Raw genomic sequence first — 19,868 nt, forward strand, 5'->3', positions numbered from 1 at the left:
CACTTGCTTTTCTTGTTCATCTCAGCTCCTAACCTTGGGCTTATTCTTGGGCAGTGATGACATCCCCATCCCTGGGAGCTATGGAGAGGCTGGAACCTTGGATTTCGCTGAAGGCTTCAAAAGGTATTTGCATTTTGAAGTCAGTTTCCCTTTGTCATGTTTCCCCAGTTTATTCTTGGCCTTTGGGGAAAGGCTTTTCATCTTTCTAGTTCCTTGGAATTAATTTTTCTCTGAAAAGATTGCTTACCACCAAAGAGGATCCCCACCCCAATAATTGGCATAGGGTGGGACCCACATGCTGGGGAAAAGTCAGGTTGGGAGAGCTAGAAGAGGGAAGACGTCTGGAACTCAGGAAAAGGGTCTGCGTGGCAGCAGCAAATAGGGTGAGGGAGCTTCAGGTGACAGGTGAGGCCCAGTGCTTGGAGGTCACTCCCTCTGTGGCTTCCAGCCACAATAGGCAACAGGGCAGGGTGCAGAGCAGCCAGGGCCACTGATATGTGCAGGGGCTGCCTCTGTGGAACTCTGACATTGACACCACTTTGCCTTTTAAGAGTCTTTTTTTTTTTAATGTCCTGGGGATTGAACCCAGGGCCTTCTCACTGAGCTACATCCCCAGCTCTTTAAAATTTTTTTGTTTTTGTGAGAGAGCCTTGGTAAGATGCTAAATTGTCCTGTCTGGGCTTGAACTTTTGACCCTCCTGCTGTAGCCTCCCAAAGTGCTGGGGTCACCGCTGTGCACCACCTGCTTGGCCCCTTCAGTCTCCTAGCTCTCCTTTCTCTGTGTGTCTTGCCACCTCTGAGAGGCCAACAGACTCATGGCAGCTGCTCTGAGCTGCATCTCGTGCACTGCCCTTCATCACCCAGCACTGGGCCAGCTTCCTAGCCATGTAAGTTGTGTTCAGAAGGACCCCTCCAAGCCGGTTGTGGGGGTACAAATCTGTAATCCAGCACTTGGGAGGCTGAGACACCAGGATGGCCATGAGTTTGAGGCCAACCTGGGTTCCATAGTGAGTTCGAGGCCAGCCTGAACTACATAGTGAGACCTTGTCTCAAAAAACAAAAAACAGAGGCCGGGGATTTAGCTCAGTGGTTTCAGCACCTGCCTCGAAAGTGCAAGGTCCTGAGTTCGATCCCTGATACAAAAAAAAAAACACCAAAAAAACAAAAAACAAAACAAAACAAAAAAGACTCTGCCATGGTTAATGCTCTGCTGAAATTGTTGAATTTCTTTAAATTTTTAACAGCTTTGTCTCTGAACTTGAGCTTGGTAAATTACGGCCAGTAAATCCATGCAGCATGGATGTGAGCAGCAGAGTTGGGACGCTGGCATCAGCGCACACAGGGCAGGGCAGACATCAGGACACAGCACAGGGTGGCCCTGCATGTACCTGAGTGTCTGAGGCAGTTCCGAGCCCTGCGGGGCCAGATTGATGGCAGCTGCAGTGACAGCAGCAGCAACCACAGGAGAGAGAAGGGGTCACACAGCCAGGAGCCAGCGCACTGGGACTGCAATGAGAGGCCTGCTTCTGTCCCTGGCTGTACAAATAGTAAGTCAGGTCTAAGGACAGGAATTGCTGGCCCTCAGCCAGTATGCTTTGTCAATACATTATTACAAAATAAAAGCTTAGATAGAGACATTGCAATAAAGCATATCAGGGAATTATTACAACTCTTCGAAGAGTCTAGAATCTTCAGTTTGGAAAAGCACAGCAAAGCAACAAAGGAAATATTCACATATTTAGAAATATAAATTAAATCTAAAGGTCACTGCATTTAACAGAAAAGAATATCATGATAGGAAGCTTCTGTTGAGCCAGTTACAGAACTAACAAGCAAGACAATTTCAAAATTAATTTTTCTTGCTGGGGATTTAGCTCAGTGGCGCCATGCCTGCCTTGCAAATGCAAGGTCTTGAGTTCAATCCCTGGTACTGGGAAAAAAATTAATTTCTCTTGTAATTGAAGATACAATGAAAGAATGCATAAATAGGTATTTTATGTTATGTACCTGCCTCTTGCTAAAGCCATTTTTAGTTTCTTGTATGACCCAAGAAGTTACAGAAAATGTGAGGAGAAACATTAGAAGCCCATTGTGTAAACATACATTTAAAATTGAATTCAAGTGGTCAAGGTAGCACCAGCCTGTACCTCTCCCACCTACCTTCAAGGTGGAGGCCAGGAGTTTGAGGCCAGCCTGGCAACACAGTGAGTCCTTGTTTCTTAAAAAACAAAACAAAACAAAAACAGCAGTCTAGGATTGCAAGTTTTGAGCCCAGCTTGGGCAACACAGCAACCTCATGAGAGCCTCTCTCAAAACTACAAAAAAAGGGAGCAGGGGGCTTGGATGTAGCTCAGAGCCTGGGCTCAATCCCCAATCCCAGGAACAAACAGTCACACTGGCATGAACCTGATTTGTATGAAGAATTATATTTGCTTGGAAAATTGTTTCATGAGAATAATCGACTTAAGTGCACTAGAATTAATATTTTGAAATAATTTATTAGGCTGGGTATGGTGGCACACGTCTGTAATCCCAGCATTCGTAGAGGCTGAGGCAGGAGGATGTTTGAACTTGGGTAATTTAGTGACTTAGCAAGACTCGGTCTCAAAATTTAAAGTTTTGGGCCTGGGATTTAGCTCAGTGGTTCTGCCGCCTGCCTCGCAAATGCAAGGACTGGAGTTCGATCCCCGGTACCAAAAAAAAAAAAAAAAAATTTAAAGTTTTAAAAAGGGCTGGGGATATAGCTCAGTATGAAGGCCCTGGGTTTAATCTTCGGGGCTGCAAAACAATAATAATGATAATAAAATCACAATTTTTGGAATGACTTATCAATATTCCTATGTTATAGTCCATAAAATACTCTTATGCTTCAGTGATCATTCTTTCAACAGAAGACACCTCAAAAATTATTTGTGATCCTGCCTGTGTCGAGGGTAACTAACTCTGCTTTTTTTTTTTGGTACCGGGGATGAACTCGGGTCCTTGCTCTTGCGCAGCAGGCGGCGAAACCACTGAGTTAAATCCCCAGCCCAACTCTGCTTTTGATTATATTGATTAAAAATAAATTTGCTCACTAGTAAAAATTTATTAAAAAATAAATAATTGGCTGAAATGATAAATTGTGATGACCTCATAAATGAATTTGCAGAAAAGCCAGCCAGAGCAGGCTTTTGATTAAGATATAACACCAACAGGGTTATTTTTTTTTTCATGAACACATAGTAGGGAGCTATATTTGAAAGCAAGGCTGGTCCTACACTAAATATATATTTCTTCCATCATCTGTCACCATATCTAAAATATCTATAGTCCAAAGTAGTTTATTTGAATTCTAATTTCTTTTAGTCCTCTATTAAACTGGATTGGTACCACAGTCTATTAATGATAATACAGGGTCAAAAAGGAGTTGGCATTTAGAAGCAAAGCTTCCTTAGGGGGTAGTCAAAAAGGGATGAGAGGAATCTTGTACTTAACAAGTGGCTGTGCTTAGGGCATCTATAGCCTTTCTTAGTCTCTTATGCAACATCTGCCATTTGCACCTTCATGTTCCTCAGTAAAGAGTTGTACCTTAGAAGTTACAGAAGCTTGAAAAGAAATCATAGTGCTGGGGATTTAGCTCAGTGATTTTATCGCCTGCTGCGCAAGCGCAAGGACTCGAGTTTGATCCCTGGTACCAAAAAAAAAAAAAAAAAGAAAGAAAGAAATCATAGCTAGTGCTAGTTATTGGTCTAGTATTCTTTTTATTTTTAAATTTTTATTTATTTTTATTTTTTGGGTACTGGAGATTGGACTCAGGACCTTGTGTTTTCGAGGCAGGCATGGTGCCACTGAGCTAAATCCTGGCCCCTTCTAGTACTCTTTCCAATGACATATCTGTTTGGCTTTTTGATACTGTGGCTTTTTCCTAAATATCGCGCTGATTAGATTAAGCTTTGGGATAAGGCAAACATACACCCTTATTCCTGAAAACATCTGTGCACTTTCAGCGCCTTTTAGCACAGATGAGGTAAGGCTGGGGCTGCAATGTTATACCTAACGTGGGCTTCAGATTTGGAACTAGTTTGTGTGGGAAATGCAAATGAAACCGCTGAAGCAATGTGGTAAAAAACAAGAACATTTCCATCCGAGCCAGATGTTCACCAAGACAATGTCTTCTCCCTAAGGAAAAAGGGACCAAAGCTTGCTTTTTGACAAAATATCCACTGCTATCCAGAAATCACTCAGGACAGAACACTTGTGGATCTTTCCAGTACTTTTCATCAAAGTGTACAGAATAAAGATTTGTAATTACTGTTGTGTCTTTTGGAATAGAATAACCACGTACAGCTGCATCTTTAGAGGTTGCATGGAAAATTCCTAATGGAACTATATTACAGAATCTTAAAACTTCATGCAAAACTGCTTCAGTATACAGCATTTTCTATTTATCATCCCAAGAAGGCTGTCTATTGGGGCCAATAATTAAATCAATCTCTTTCCAACCTTGCCCTTGAATGCTAGGATAAAGGGCCATGAAAAGAATTGCCCAGCGTAGCACATTAGTTGTAGTTTCTGTTCCAGCAGTGATGAGTTCACCCACGGAGAAAATTAGGTTTTCCTTGGAGAAAGTAGATGATGGATCATTTTTACCTTGATCCATCTCATCTAAATAAGCATCAACAAAATACTGAGGTAACCGAGGTTTTCTGTTGACTGAAGGATTTTCTTTTTTTTTTTTTTGGTACGGGGATCGAACTCGGGTCCTTGTGTTTGCACAACAGACAGCAAAACCACTGAGCTAAATCTCCGGCCCAGACTGAAGCATTTTCAATAAGTCTGGAGAGAAAATCATAGACCACAGCTACATTTCTAAACAGCTGCTGATGTTTTCCAAAAGGCAAGATGCCAATCCATGGAAAGGCATTATACAGGAAGACTGAGGCACTGGTATCTAGTTTCACATTTTCGCTAAATAACTCAATCATGTGCTGAAAATCAGTGTCATCATAAGTGATTCTTTCTCCAAAAATGATCAGATTGGTTATATTTGACTTTCTTGGGTTTTTTTGGTACCAGGGATCGAACTTGGGATCTTGCACTTGCAAGGCAGGCGGTGGAACCACTGAGCTAAATCCCCGGCCCTAGATTGGTTATATTTGAAACAGAATTAGTTATTAAGTGTTTCAATTCATTGTATGTTTCAGTAGCATCAATGGAAAATTTGGTTTCTTCTAATCTTAGATTCAAAAGATTTTGGGCCGTATCCAAAATATCAAAAGCTGTTTACAGCTGATCTTCTGTGGTCAATCCATCCTCGGCCATACCTGGAATTGAGTAAGCCTCCCATTTTTGTCATCCTCATGAATAATAGAAGGCATGGTCTGTCTGCAAAAATTTCACTTTGATGAACAAGGTATTCCTTTACTGCATCATAGCCGTTTAGAACCACTGCAGATATGCCTCCAATATCCAAAGTGAAAGTAGTGCCTCGACTTTCCCACAGCCCAGGGTTGCACTCTCACGCTCAGGGCTGAGCCATTATGGCTCTGCGGGTTCAACAGTGTTATTATTTATTGCACTATATAAACTATGACAGCAGAAGTTCTTTTTTGTTATTTGTGAATTTATGCATTTACCATTATCCATATTACATTTTATTTTATAAGGAATGAAATATTTTGGAAGGCAAATTCTTTATATCCTATTACCTTTAGTGGCACCTATTTCCTGCTCTTTGCACACGGCATTTTTATTCTACATGGGACCATAAATAATGTAGTCAGTTGCCCCAGTGCCTCCTAATCTCTCTAGATTCTGGAGAAGCCTATAGGCATTTATATTTTAAGAATTCCTCTAAAATCCCCCCAATGGAAGATTTTGCTTCTCTGGGGCTGTGTCTGGAGGCATTTGTTGTTGTCCCAGGTCTGGGGCTGCTACTGGCACCTGCTGGGTAGCAGAAGGATGCAGCTAAATGGTCCACAGTACACAGGACTGGGCCCACACCCAGGACTCATCTGATCCGAAATGTCACCAGTGTTGCTGATCTAGGGTCATGTTACTCCACATGTGGCTTTTGAAAAGGCATCCCTGGTGGGTTGTTTGAGATACAGATCTAAACTGGGCATGGTAGTGCATGCCTGTAATGCCAGCACTCTGGAAAGCTGAGGCAAGAGGATTTTGAGTTCAAGCCCAGCCTGAGAAACTTAGTGACTTAGCGAGACCCTCTCTCAAAATTTAAAAAAAAAAAAAAAAAGCATTGGTTGTCGCTCAACGCAAAGGCCCTGGGTTTAATCCCTATTACCAAAAACGGAAGGAAAGAAAGAAAAAGAAAGAGAGAAAGAAAGAAAGAAAGAAAACCAGAAAGAAGGATGGAAGGAAGGAAGAAGAGAAAGAAAAGAAATATAGACCCACAGGCTCTACCCTAGAGCTGCTAAGTCAGAATCTGTTCTTTAGCACACTACCCAGGTGATCTGCGTGTGAGAAGCAGGGAGCCAGACTGCAGTGACACACTGCAGCGTGTGGACGGTTGAGGGGTGCTTTTCTGCCTGTCCAGTGATGCCATGGCAGGCCAGCCCTGCAGGGACCCTGAGAGCTTCACTGTTCCTGCAACTTTCCTTGTGCTTCCTGTGTACCTCCTGAGCCCCTCCCAGGCATGAGATAGGCAGGTCAAGGTGTAGGACAGTGTGAGGACACTGTGGGCCATGCCCCATGGCGCCTCGGCCCTGGTACTTGGATTTTGAACTAGTCCCACTGGTAAGCACTCCTGCAGAGAAGCGGGGCTGGCTGCTGCCAGAGCTGGGACCCTTAAGGCTCTGGCTGTGTCTCAGCTGATCCCAGGGCTCTTCCTGCCAAAGCTGGTCTGTTCCAGGCCTTGTCCTTGTGTGTGCCTCTGCCTCCTTCCAACATGCTAGGCCCTGTTCCACTCATCTGCCTCCCGCTGAACCTTCAAGGCTCACTCCTCTGTTCCTCCTGGAAGTTTTCTGTGTTTCTCAGGGTTCCAGCAGATAGACCTGTGACACAGCTCTAGGGCCCAGTGTCTGTAAAGGCCTGATAGGAAAAGTAGCCGAAGGTCAGACAGGGGGTTGTGGCAAATGCAGGGCACCTGAACATACGAATTCAGGTCTGGTGTTTACAAAGCTTTGGATTTTTCAAAAGAAGCAGAAAATCTAAATTTTTAAAATATGAAATCTTCTGCCAGGCATGGTGGTGCATACCTGTAATCCCAGCACTCTAGGAGGCTGAGGCAGAAGGATTGAAAGTTTAAGCCCAAAGTGGGCAACTTAGCAACTTAGAGAGAACCTATTTTGGGGGCTAAGAAAAAATCTGCTGCCTCTGGGCTATGGAAATACTTTTCCTGCTGTGTTATCTTTAGCTGTGGATGCCTTTGTCTCTCCACTCAGCAACTTGAGAGCCAGGCCTGGAATGAAGCTGCCCTCAACTCGTGTGAAAGAATGAATGCTGGGTGCTGTTACCTGCTGCCAGCGCCAGGCCTTTCGAGGGTTTAAAGCCAGATGGCATCTGGCTAGGTTGTCTGTACATCCGTGGTGATTGGTGATGATGTGGGTACCACTTGCATTTAGTGGGTGGGATCCAGGATAACACAAATAATATCAAGCACTTATTTTGTGCTCACTGTGTGCCAGGCACTTTCCTGAAATAAACTCATTTAATTTTTACAACAGATTTACTTGGTAGGTGCTGCCACCATCCCCATTTCACAGATGAGGGGGAACTAGTCAGTCCAACATAGACAGGCCAGCCCTGAACAGCATAGGACCTTCCTGTGCTCCAAGACTCTGCATGCCCCGGTTGTGTACGAAGGAAACAAAACAAGACAACCTGTTACGATTAGAAATACAGTTTTCACATGTCAAAAAACAAAGTCATGACAATTTAAAGTTCTTAATTGGCTTTATTTTCAATTCTAGAATCAAGTTAATTGCACTTCAGTGCATAAAGTAGAAAAAGTACTTCAATGAGCCGAGCAGAGGAGGTTGGTTTAGAGACAGGAATGGGAGAAAGAAAAAGGGAGGTGTGGTGGTGCATGCCTGTAATACCAGGACTCAGAGGCTGAGGCCAGCCTGGGCAGTGTAGTGTGACTCTATCTCAAAAAACCCAAGCTTGGGCCAGGGATTTAGCTCAGTGGTTTCACCACCTGCTGCGCAAGCGCAAGGACCCAAGTTCGATCCCCGGTACCAAAAAAAAAAAACACCCAAGCTAAAGAAAACAGAAACAAAACAAAAGTGGATTGGTCATTTCAAAGTTAGTTTCCTTGTAAGGCCGGGACAGAGAGACAAAAGAATAAAAAAATAAGCGATTGGTTAGTGTCAAGTTACCTCCTTTTGTGTATGAGGATTAAGGGAGAAGGAATTTTATTATCCTGCCAGTTGAGGTTTTCTGTTTTTGGGTGGTGGGGTGCTGGGGACCAAACTCAACACTTCACACAAGCTAAGCAAGCAATCTATGGCTGGGCCATACTCCCAAGCTCTATTAAGCCAGCTTAAACTGGATTTTGGAGAAATTTGGATGTTAACTGTTCAATCTTTGTTTCTGAGAAAGTCAGATAAACAGCTTAGTCTCATCTTGGTGACATGGAACTCTAGTGTGTGACTTCACTTTGATTTTTAGCCTGGTCTGTTGGGGTCCAGCTTAGTCCAAAGCAATGGCCTATTTAACACCTATTTTTAAACTGTAGAAAGAGTGTGTTATATTTTTAGCACTTTTTTAAGATCTCAGCATTTCAGAAAATAACAAAACTTACAGTGACATTGCCCAAGAATTTGCACCTCTAGATGCATGTTGCTACATCTGTCTGCTTTGTAATTGCTGCTGCCATTATTCAAGCAGTCTTTTTCTTCTCTTTTATATTACAATTAGAACATTGTGTTGATTGATTTCTTAGTAAACTTTTACTGAATAGTTACATTCTTAGAAAAAGTATATGAATCATAAATGTGCACCTGTATGAACTTTTTCAAAATGAACACACCTGTGTAATTGGCACTCACATCAAGAAGCAAAACAGGTTTTGGGGGTGTAGGTCAGTGCTAGAGCACTTGCCCAGTATGGTCAAGGCTCTGGGTTCAACCACCACCTCTAAAAACAAAAGAGGCCAGGTATGGTGGTGTGCACCTGTGGTCCTAGCACTCAGGAGGCTGAGGCAGGAGGTGTGCCATGAGTTTGAAACCAGGCTGGACTACATAGCGAGACACTGTTTCACAAAACAAAACAAAAGGGGCTGGGGATTTAGCTCAGTGGTGCCGCCACCTGCCTCACAAGCGCAAGGTCTTGAGTTTGATCCCCGGTACCAAAAAAACAAAACAAAACAGAACAAAAAATAATTTAAAAATTAATTTAGTTTAAAAAAGAGAGAAGGAAAGCAGAATATTCTCAGCACCCTTAAAGCCCATTCCCACTCATAACTCCTTCTAAACGTGGACATTTAGGGGTGTGTCAAATTTTGGGTTATGAATAATGTTGCTATGAACATTCCTGTGACTGTCTTTTGGTGAACATATTCGCGCATTTATTGATTTTTTTCCCCAAGTATATGAGTAGGTAGGTTATGTTATCGATGGTCTTCTATACAAAGGAGACATAGGTTCTGAGGAAATAGTTGTGATCTTCTGCTTTGAAGAAAGTGCCTCTGTCCACAGTCCATTTGTCTATCCACAATAGTTGTCCTCGTTGTCCTGTACTGGGGAGCACTGTAGCTGTCCTTGGGGAGAGAGCTGGAGAAGCTTGCTATGAGGCCGAAGGTTAGAGGGCTGCATTCTCATTCCTACCACTAGAGGTCAGGCATTCACAAGGGACTGGGGACCAGCCGCTCTGACTTCGGGCAGGCTTCCTTTCAAGGCTTGTGCGCCTCCGTCTCCCTTGGTAAGTGGGCATTCAACTCTCTTGCGGGTATGCGAGGGAGCTCTTCAAAGTTCTTCTCAATGGCGGCATCACATGTTCTAGGCATTAGATAAGTCACCATGAACCCACCCTTCCTGTGACCTGGAGAGTGCCTGAGGTCTGGGGTCTAGCTGCCTTCTAGGGGCAATCTACCTGCTCCCTATCCACAGGCACCCCACTGGCTTTGCTGAGGGCCTAACCAGCCCGGCCCCCGCTCTGGTTGTGTCTCTTCCACTACCGTTGGCTTCTGCAGATACCTGCCCTGGAAGTGTTGGGCTTTCCAATTGTAAATGTTTCTCATTTATGTTGTTAATATTTAACAACTTATTCTGGGTGGGGGCTGATTTATAGCATTTGCTAGTTTCTGTGGTGTAAATACTTCCACCTTGTCTTATTTCAGGCTCTCAATGTAATGTCACTGAATGTAAATTGGGAAGAGATCCTAAGTAGTTACTGTATGTGGTATTCCCACCTTACAGATACAACACATGTGGATAAACACAGATAAAAAGTACAATGTAGTAAAACTAGGAAGTGATATGTTTTAAGTGTTTGTTACTTTATAATTTATTTAATTTTACATATATAATTTAATTTCTAATAAGGGTTGTGTTTAATAACCAGTTTACAAAACTCTAAAGTTTAAATTTAAACTTTTTATTTTTTGAAGCTTAACATTTTAAAACAGGGTTTTACTAAGTCACTAAATCACCCAGGTTGGGCTTGATTTTATAATCTTCCTGCCTCAGCCTCCTAGAGTGCTGGAATTACAAGCATGTATCATGACACCTGGGTATGTTACTTTATTTATTATTACATTATTATTTGCAGCACTAGGTATTGAACCACATTCCAGGCAAGTGCTCTATCACCCCTAGTCCCTTTAATCTTTTTACTTTGAGACAGGAACTCAGTAAGTTTCCCAGGCTGGCCTCCAGTTAGTGATCCTCTTTCCTAAACTTCGTAAGTAGCTGGGATTACAAGTATGTGCCACTGTGCCCAACTGACATTACTTTTTGAGAGGCAATAGGGTCAGGCTCCAGCATACACCTACAGGTAATCCACCATAGTACTTATTGAAAAGCTCATTTGCTTTTGCAGTGCAAATCATAGCTGTATTCTCTAAGAGTCAGTCAGGACTGCCGTAGATACTTAGTAACTGTAGGGTTCATCTTACAGTTTTATTTTTAGGAGATTTTTTCTATGTTGCACCAGTTGGCCCTAAATTCCTGGGCTCAAGCAATCCTCCTGCCTCAGCCTCCTGAGCAGCTGGAACTACAGACATCTTGAACCTTTCTATACCTCAGTTTCCTCAACTGCAAGATGGAAATAATAGCACTAATGTCTATTTCAGAGATTACTACAAGGATTGGATGAGATAATGTATGTGAAGTCACTGGCACAGTACCTGGCAGACAGTACATACTTAATTTGGAGGGGTTGGGGGGGAGTTAACATGGCTGAGGGTAAAGCTGCACCTTAAAAATATACTGAGTTATGGCCAGAGTGAGTAGGCAAAGGCAATCTGCCCCTACTGGGCCAGGCAACAGATCCTGGAGCCCTTCTGAGGACTGGTGGATGCTAGAGCCTTATAGTCTTGCCTCTGTCTCCTGACAGACTGAGGGAGGAGGCCACCCTATTCCTCATCCACTGGGCCCTCAGAACTAGCAGGGCCAACCATATAGCCCCCTCTTCTCACTATTAATTATAGGAAAATGAGCCACGAGGCAGCTGGGAGTAAGGGGGCTCCTGTCACATGGAACTGCCATTGCTGAAACTAGGCAAACCATGATGACTTGGTCCCTCCAATGGGAAGTCAGGAGATTATTTTGTCTCTTCCTCTCCGGGGAGCTAACAAGGCCACAGGAGCCTTATTACAGCAGCCACAGGGAAGACAGTCGCTAAGGAAAGGAGGAGGGGCAGTGTGACTGGGGTCTGTGGGCTGGCTGAGTCTAGCAAGGCCTCAGGCCCCTCCTAGCCCCTTCTTCTGTCATGTCAGGGTCTCTCAGAGTCCCTGCCCTGCTTCTTGGGCCAGGTAATTGGGCTGGCTGGCCCCTGGGGGTAGTCTGGGGGTACGGGGAGTATCTGACATTCTCCTGCTGCTGGTTTAACCACCTGGGAACATAGCAGACAGATACTCCTCTTCTGCCTTGCCTTTTCCTCACATGAAAAGTGGGGCCAGCACCACCCAGCTCGCCGGGCCTCTGTGGAGGATAAACATGTCAAAGACTTGCAGGGCTTCAGGAAAGCAGGAAGGGCCCAATTGCCCTCTTCCCCACACACTTGGTGATCACACAATCTCCAGTGCACACTTTCTTGGGCTGGGGTCGGGGTTGGGGTGAGCAGGCATTAGTGTTTGCTGCTCTGGGAAGTCTCAGTCTGGGTTTTGACCTCTGACCTCTGTAAAAGCCTCTCACAGCAGTGGCCTATAGGGATTGGGCCACCAAACCTGGCTGTCACAGGTTCCCAGCAAGCTCTAAGGAGTGGTGTCCTGGTGATTGTCCCAGCTCAATAGCCAGATCACCACCTGAGCCCTGGATTTTCCTCCTGGGCAGTGGGAGCCGCCCCTCAGCTCTGGGTGGCTCAGCCCGCCCCACCCACCTAGGTTGGACTCTGACTTGCAGTGGGAGAGTAGCCAAATACTTCCTCTCCCTGAGGACATGGGTTTGAAGGCTGCCCAAGGAATGCTGAATCAAACCATGAAACCCATGCCAGTTTCAAAGATCAGACAAACCTGCTGAGTGCCTCAACTTCCTTAAAGGTAAAATTCAGGTGTAATAATGCATCTTCATTTCATGGGACTGCTGTGGGACAGAATGAGCTACAAAGAACTTCTACAGAGATTGAGATACATAATGATGACTTGAGTCATCCTTGCTATTTTTTGCTGGGAGTAGGAAGGGGCCACATGGTTTATTTGGAAAAGTGTGACCTTTGGAACAGGCAAGAATGAACTCTGGTTTTGTAACATACCTGCTGTGTGGTTCTTGATAAGTTGAGAACATCTCCCCTGTGTAAAATGGGGTTGATGATATTTAACTTGGAGGGCTGTTGCCAAAATTAGAGGTTACAGGGATAAAGTTCCCACCAAACACTTAGCACACAGTAGGTGCTCTGTAAATACCACGGTAGCCACTATTCTTACTATTCCATGTAATAACCATAGTAACAGAGACACTGCATACTTATTCTGAACCTTTTGTCTCCCTCATTTCCGGGAGCTAAGCCCCTCTGTGCTGCCCCACAAGTGGTAAAGGCACAAGCATGTGCCTTATTAAGTCCCAGGAGAGGAAGAGATAATACAGTCTCCCAACTTCCCATTGGAGCGACCAACTCATTGTGGTTTGCCTAGTTTCAGCAATGAGAGTTCCACATGACAGGAGAGCCCTTACTCCCAGACAAACTGGGAAGGGTGGCTTCCTTACTTGCCATTAACTGGGGCTAGTCTCACCCTGCAGGCACTTTCTAGTGCCTAGTGTTGCAGGATTAAGATCTGTACTGGGGACAGGTGGTATCCTTGTGGTAGAGTGCTTGCCTCACATGCTTGTGGGCCCTGGGTTTGATCCCCAGCACTGCAAAAACAAAAGAAAAACAACAATGAAAACAAAAAATATTTGTATTGAAAATCCAGAAGGACCTAGTAATACTGTACTAGCTGGAAGAGCCATCTTAAATCCTTTCCGATAAGGTAAGATCTAAATGAATATATGAAAATAAAAAATTAGCTCTGGTGTTAACATGCATTATAATAGGATAAGAAACAAACAAAATCTCCAGGTATGGTGGCACATGCCTGTAATCCTGCCATTCTGGGAGGCTGAGGCAGGAGGATTGCCCTGAGTTTAAGGCCAGCCTGGGTCACGTAGTGAATTCAAGGCCAGCCTGAACTACATAGTAAGACCCTGTCTCAAAAAAAAAAAATATATATATATATATATATATACACACACACACACATATATCTATTATATACATTCCTTGTTTAACCACTGAGTTCCATTTCTTTGACTAGTTCATTAAGTGAATTGTTCACTAAATGAGGACTTGTATATAGTATGTACATTATAATATTCAAAACAAAGAAATGGTCAACTTGATGACTTTGCTTTTATTTGCAAAACTCTTACATGCAGTACTGTATTGTATAACAGAACATAAAACCACAGCACTATACTATACAGTACAATCAGCAAAAATTACAATATGTAAAAACAAAGTGTGCTATACAAAAAGACATTGAGGTGTACAGAACTGTACAAAAAGAAAAAGGTAGGTCGTAAGTCCGAACAGCATGCCTCAGTTTTAAGTTGTAAGTAGTAGGTTGTGAAAGAGATGAACGCTGAACTGAGGTGCAACTAAAAGTGCCCCAGAAGGGCAGGAGGAGAAGCTCTGGAAAGGTTGCAAAGGCTAAGCAGGGAGGGCATTCCAGGTGGCGTGAACAGCTGGGCACAGGCTCCAAGACAATAGTGACAATAGTGGCTTGTTAGAGAACCAGCAGGTGGTGTGGAGAGGCTGGAGTGTGGGGCGTATGAAGGGAGGGGAGGATTTGGGCTAGATTTTATATATATACATATATATGTTTTTTAAAATTTATTATTATTTTTAAAATTTGTTTGTTGAGATAGGGTCTCACTATGAGGTGCAAGCCACCCTTGAACTCACTAAGTAGCCCAGGCTGGCCTTGAACTTGAAGTGATCCTCCTACCTCAGACACTTAAGTACTGGGATTTAAGTACATGGTGTGCCACCATGCCTGGCTTTCTTGTTGTCTTTTGGCAGGGGCCAGGTTGTGGACAGAACTGGACACAGTCCTTACTGGGGAGTGATTTCATTCTGTGGACACTGTGGGTGGAGGGTCTTGGAAGACACTTGACAATGTGAGAGACAGTGGATCCTGCATGAGGTCACCTGTCAGTGTGATGCACAGCCCTGTAGAAGACCTGACTTGCACAATGATACTTGCTTTCTTCCCTTTTCTCTCCCTTCTCTCATTTGTTGCCTCCAATTCTTCCTCCACCCTCTTCCCTTGTTTGTCCCCTTCCTGAGCCTTGGGGGCTCCAGCCCAGGCCATAAGTTTTGTTGAGCTCTGCTGCAGTCCCAGGCAGTTCTGATGTTTGCTTCTCAACCCCCTAACAGCCTGAGCAGTGCAGCCCCTCTAGAGTGGGGAAATGAGCAGAAAGGGAGGAGTGTCCATCTTCTCCAGGGAAGGCAAGGAAAAAAGATAGCAGAACAAGAGCTTGGCTTATGGAAAAGGTAGCAACATGCCACAAGCTGCTGTGGGGCCAAGAAGGGGTGCGTGTGTGTGTGTGTGTGTGTGTGTGTGTGTGTGTGTGTGTGTGCGCGCGCGCGCGCGCACTCTGTTTGCCTTGTTTGAGCTATTTCAAGGACATGTTCTGTTAATCCACAGCGCTTTTCCTGAAAGCCTTCTAGAACTACGCTTGGTAAGAGAGAGACTGTATCTGGCAAAAGAAAACAAAACCTGGGTTGGGAGTATATCTCAGTGGTAGAATGGATGAGCATGAGGCCATGCATTCAATCCCTGGCACCCAGAGGGGAAAAAAGCACCTGGGAGAACAGGCCTGCCCGATACAAGCTGCAGCAAAGACATAAGGCACAAAGAGTAAGTGGGTGAAGAAAAAAAAAAGTGGTGGATTCAAAAGCAGCTTCTGCAGCTAAATTTCAGGTAGAAGCGCCTCAATCTGTACTGAGCCAAGTAAGGTACCAGGGCCTGGGCACAAAGATAAAAAGTCACATTTTTTGCCATCAAGGGGACATAAGCCTTGTAAACACATTAACACATCTGGAGAGAGGTCACCAAAAAATGAGCCGTCCAGGGCACAGACTGCTCACAGCGGGTGGGTGTGCTGGGAAGAGATCGTAAGGCTCTGGAGGGGAGCAAAGCAAGGAGGCCGGCGGGTTCTAGCCCGGGGCCCTCGCTTCGCACCGGTTTTCTCAACCTTGAACGCCGGCCTGTGCTCTCAAGTGTGCCCAAAAATCTCTTCGCAGCGCTCTCTAAAACGGAGATTCTTCGAAGCGGACCCCAGTTTACCGAATCAAAATAGTTGGAGGTGGGGCTCCAGAGCTGTACTTCTAAATCCACCCAGCCCTCGGGGCAATTTGAGGTTGGTGAGCTTCGCGTCCTAGTTTAAGGAGCTTGGCTTAACGGGGAGATGACGACCGGCTTCAGAGGTCGTTCAGGCTAGCTAACAAGGCAACGTGCATAAAAGAGCCTTGTAAACCAAGAGCAATCTACTTCTTCGCAAGTTATAATAATATAAGTAAAATATATCTAAATAATAACAGTAAAAGAACTGCAGAGCGCAGTGCAAACAGCGCAGTCCTAATCTATATACCACGGCGCTGTCACTCCAGAGCAGCCAAGGCGACTGTCCCTTTAAGGGACTCCCCCTCCCCCGCCTTCACGCCTCCTGCGGGGCGACCGGCTGGGCCAGAGGCGCGTGCGCAAGGGGCTTCCCAGCGGGCGGGCGCGGCGGCGTGACGCTGGCGTTTGTGGCGTGCGTGCTGGCCCCGCCCCTCCTCCCCGCGCGGGGCCTCCCCCCTGCGCGCGGTACAGCTGGGCCAGTGACTCCGGCGCCGCCGCCACCGCGCGTTCCGTTCTCCGAAACTGGCGACCGCCTAGTCACCTCCCTTGCTTCCGCTTGCCTCCGCCGCCTCCTCCTCGTCTTCCCGCAGCGCCGGCCGGCGTTAGCCAGACAAGGGCACGCGGAGCCTCGCCTAGACCCGAGGGGGCTTCGGGTGCGCGCGGCGGCGGAGCGGATCGGTGGCGCGGAAGCCGCGAGCGCCCCCCTCCCGGACGTCTCCGCGTCGCTCCCGAGTGAGTTGTCACCGTGGCCGGGGCCGGCTGGCCGGCATTGTGTCACTCGCGTTCCCACCAGGTTGTCAGGGGGCGCCGGCCGGTGCGCACCGCCCCGGCGGACGCGGGCCGAGCCCTGCCGGCTCCTCCTCTCCGGCCCTCTGTCACCGGCCGCTCGGCTCCGGAGCCCCGCGGTGGTGTCTCTCGGCCAGGGATTGTGGGGCGTTGGTGTGGGCCGGGACCCGGGCCGCTGGACGCCTGGCTGGTGGCTGGAGACCAGGTGCCCAGTGCTGGGGGTCCGGCAGCCCTTGGCGGGTCGGTGCTGACGGCGGGCAGAGCTCTTTCTTGGTGGTGTTTCCCCCGAGCGGGAGAGCTGTAGGTCCCGCGCTGGCAGGGTTGGCGTAGCGGAGGTGCATTTCCTGAGGAAGTCCGCGAGCCGCTTGTGCGTGTGCGGAGCCGTGTGGAGCCCTAGCGACTCGTCTGGTCTTTAATCTTGAAAACTTTTCTCGTTATTTGGGCTGCAACTCACTGAAGCCACTTCCTGTTTTTTTTTTTTTAATTTTTTTGTATACACATATACTCTTTAATGTCTGGGTTTTAGACACTGCAAATATTAAGGTGACTCTTCGCACGGTTTTGGCTCTGCAGCTGCTAAAGTGGAAAAAGTTGCCTGTAACGGGGTTGGGAGGGGCAGGTGGTTTGGGAAACAATAAGACCCAGGAAAAAGAAGCTCAAAATCCAGTCTTCAGCTGGTAAGAGGGACGTTCTTACTTCAATAGAGGCCTAATGCTGTGGTTGCCACGGAATTTTCTGTGTCAGGCAGTGTGCTGGGCTTTGTTGCTCTTGTTAATTGGGGTTGTGTGTGCTCTCTACAAAGGTTCAGGAAGATTACTTAGTTCAGTTAAACCTAGGTATTTATTGCCTTTTTAGATCCAGAGCATGGAGTGTGTCTTTCCACTCATAATAATTAATTCATTTCTTTCTGTTTAAATTCTCTTGCCAAAAAATATGTATGAATGATGTACACACTCTTTTTTTGTTTTAGGAATTCCACACCCAAATTGTCACCATCTAGTGGAGGCTAGTAGAGACATGCCCTTGGCACAGACTTCTGAGTTTTCTGAGCTTTGTATTTTTAGTTAGATGCATATTCAACCAGAAATGAACATTTTCTCAGTTGGCGGAGGTATTTCTTGACTTCAGTGAGGCAGTAATACGATAATAGCAATAATGTGGAAGACTTCTTGAGGACTCTGTACCAAGCTTTGTGTAGCGTTTTACTTTTTAATATCATTTAGTAACCAACAAACTTTTGAGGTAGATACTATCTTCATTTTTTCCATTGAGTCCAGAGTTAGAGAAGTTAAGTAACTTGTCCAAGATTACAAAGGTATTCTGGAATCTTTCTAGACTCTCCTCAAAGTACTGCTTCAAGTTGTTTCTCAGCTTTTGAGTATCCCAACTTCTCTCTCCAAGATACACATTTTTGGTATGTTTGTACAACACTTACTCATTAATTATTTTCTCATGTAGCTCACAAGTATTTATGTGATACAGAATATATGCCAAACACTGACACTGCAGTGAATGACAGAACCAAGCTATCTTTTCATGGAGCTCACAAAGTCAATTTTGGTTTATGTTGTTAGCTCTCATTAGGGGCCTTTTGTTACTTAAGGAACTTTTGCCTAGTAAGTTAAACAGAGGAAAGTATTGGTATGAAGCCTGGAGATGAGATTGCTGTCTATAGAGTGACTTTTTAGATACCTTATAGAAATGGAATATGAAACAAATCCTCACCTACTGCTGATCAGGACCAGGCTCTGAGTGCTCAGTGTTTAAGTCCTGAGAGAAAACTCATTGTCACATGGCACAGTTTGGCTTACTTGCTGAGGCTTGCCTTCTCAAAGCCCAGCATTTGGGCCCATTGAAAGAGGGAGACAGGTAGGATGAGGTATTAAAGGTGCAGGCTGGCAAGTAATGAGAGCTCAGTACTTTGCCTGGTTTCCTGGTTGATTTCCACAGTGTGGTGGTGATTGAACTTGTGCTCTTATGTAATGGTGCATCTTTTGGCAGGGGATTTCCTTCTTGGCTGTCGCTGGGGCAACAGTTCCTGCTCCTCTGCTTGCCCTCCACACGCAGGTAACATGCACCCTCCAAAGGTAATAATTCATTTGGCTTCTGGGTTCTAAAAGTAAGACTTCTTTTAAAGTTGATTGCTATTAAGCATTGTTTCATTCCCTTCATGCTTGTCATCCCCCAGATAAAAACTTGCCTTTTGTTTCAAACCTTACCTTGTGCTCTGTTATTCTTACCTTTCCTGACAACTGGTTACTGCTAGTATATTCTGTGAGCTCAGAGAAATACAATGTCTTAAAAATCAATGAGGAACATCACTGTCCTCATTTCCGTACCAAAGGAGGTGAACTGGGAGAGTGAAGCAGTGAGAAAAAGCCAGAGAGCAGCACAGGTGCTTGTTTTCCCCCTATAGTTCCCCATTTACCAAGGGACAATTCACAGGAAGCAGTGGCAGGGCCATAAAGCCCACTTGCAGATACCGGGCTGGGTTGCATAACTGCAGTGCACAAAGCATTTTATTGAGCTCCTGAGTTGACATACGGTCTCCTAGCTGATGCTGACAGGCAGAATTCATTTTCCTTCTTCTGTGTGACTGGCCTCTAGGGAATTCTTGTTTAGGGCACATTCCCTCAAGGAGTAGAATGATTAGGAGCAAATAAGAGGAAGGAATCCTGTGGCTTTGAAAGCAGACATTGCTCTGTTACAGACTTGAGTGTTAAGGATTAGGACATTTAGGTTAACGGTAAGCACTGAGACAAACACATACGTGACGAGACTCCTGCTTTCTCTTCAAAATGGTGTCTGTGTGGGGGGGGTCACTATCTTAACCTGTTTTTGTTGTCATAATAAAATGCCAGAAACAGGATAATTTATAAAGAATAGAAGTTAATTTGGCTCAGTTTTGGAGACAGATTTCCAAGATGCTTGGTGCTACATCCAGTATATACATGATATAGGGCATCTCCTGGCCATACGGTAGCTCAGTTCTCCCTTTTCTTGTAAAGCCACTAAGCCATCATGGGGCCTCTACCCTCAGGAACTCCTCTGATTTGTTTACCAGTACCTCCACCTGCTGGCCCCACATCCAAAGAACATTAAC

At 45.3% G+C, this 19,868-nt stretch overlaps 1 protein-coding gene and 1 pseudogene across 3 annotated transcripts in view; one reads left to right on the forward strand and one right to left on the reverse strand.

The window, feature by feature from the left end:
* Window positions 1-3,935: 3,935 nt before the first annotated feature.
* On the reverse strand, window positions 3,936-5,417 carry LOC101697033 (vitamin D 25-hydroxylase-like; annotated as a pseudogene).
* Window positions 5,418-16,573: 11,156 nt separating this feature from the next.
* Susd6 (sushi domain containing 6) overlaps window positions 16,574-19,868 on the forward strand; it is a 95,840-nt gene continuing 92,545 nt past the window's right edge. The window contains exons 1-2 of one of the 3 annotated variants that reach the window (XM_021247218.2): window positions 16,585-16,711; window positions 18,767-18,852. The gene's annotated coding sequence lies outside the window, so the exon portion shown is untranslated. Of the gene's footprint in view, window positions 16,712-17,176; window positions 18,853-19,868 lie in introns of those variants that run through there. The other 2 variants (XM_004837318.4, XM_087195318.1) reach the window with 2 other exon arrangements.

The sequence above is a fragment of the Heterocephalus glaber genome, unplaced genomic scaffold (assembly GCF_053883595.1).
Source record: "Heterocephalus glaber isolate CG9 unplaced genomic scaffold, H.glaber_assembly_v1.0 deba00001608, whole genome shotgun sequence".
NCBI lineage: Eukaryota > Metazoa > Chordata > Mammalia > Rodentia > Bathyergidae > Heterocephalus > Heterocephalus glaber.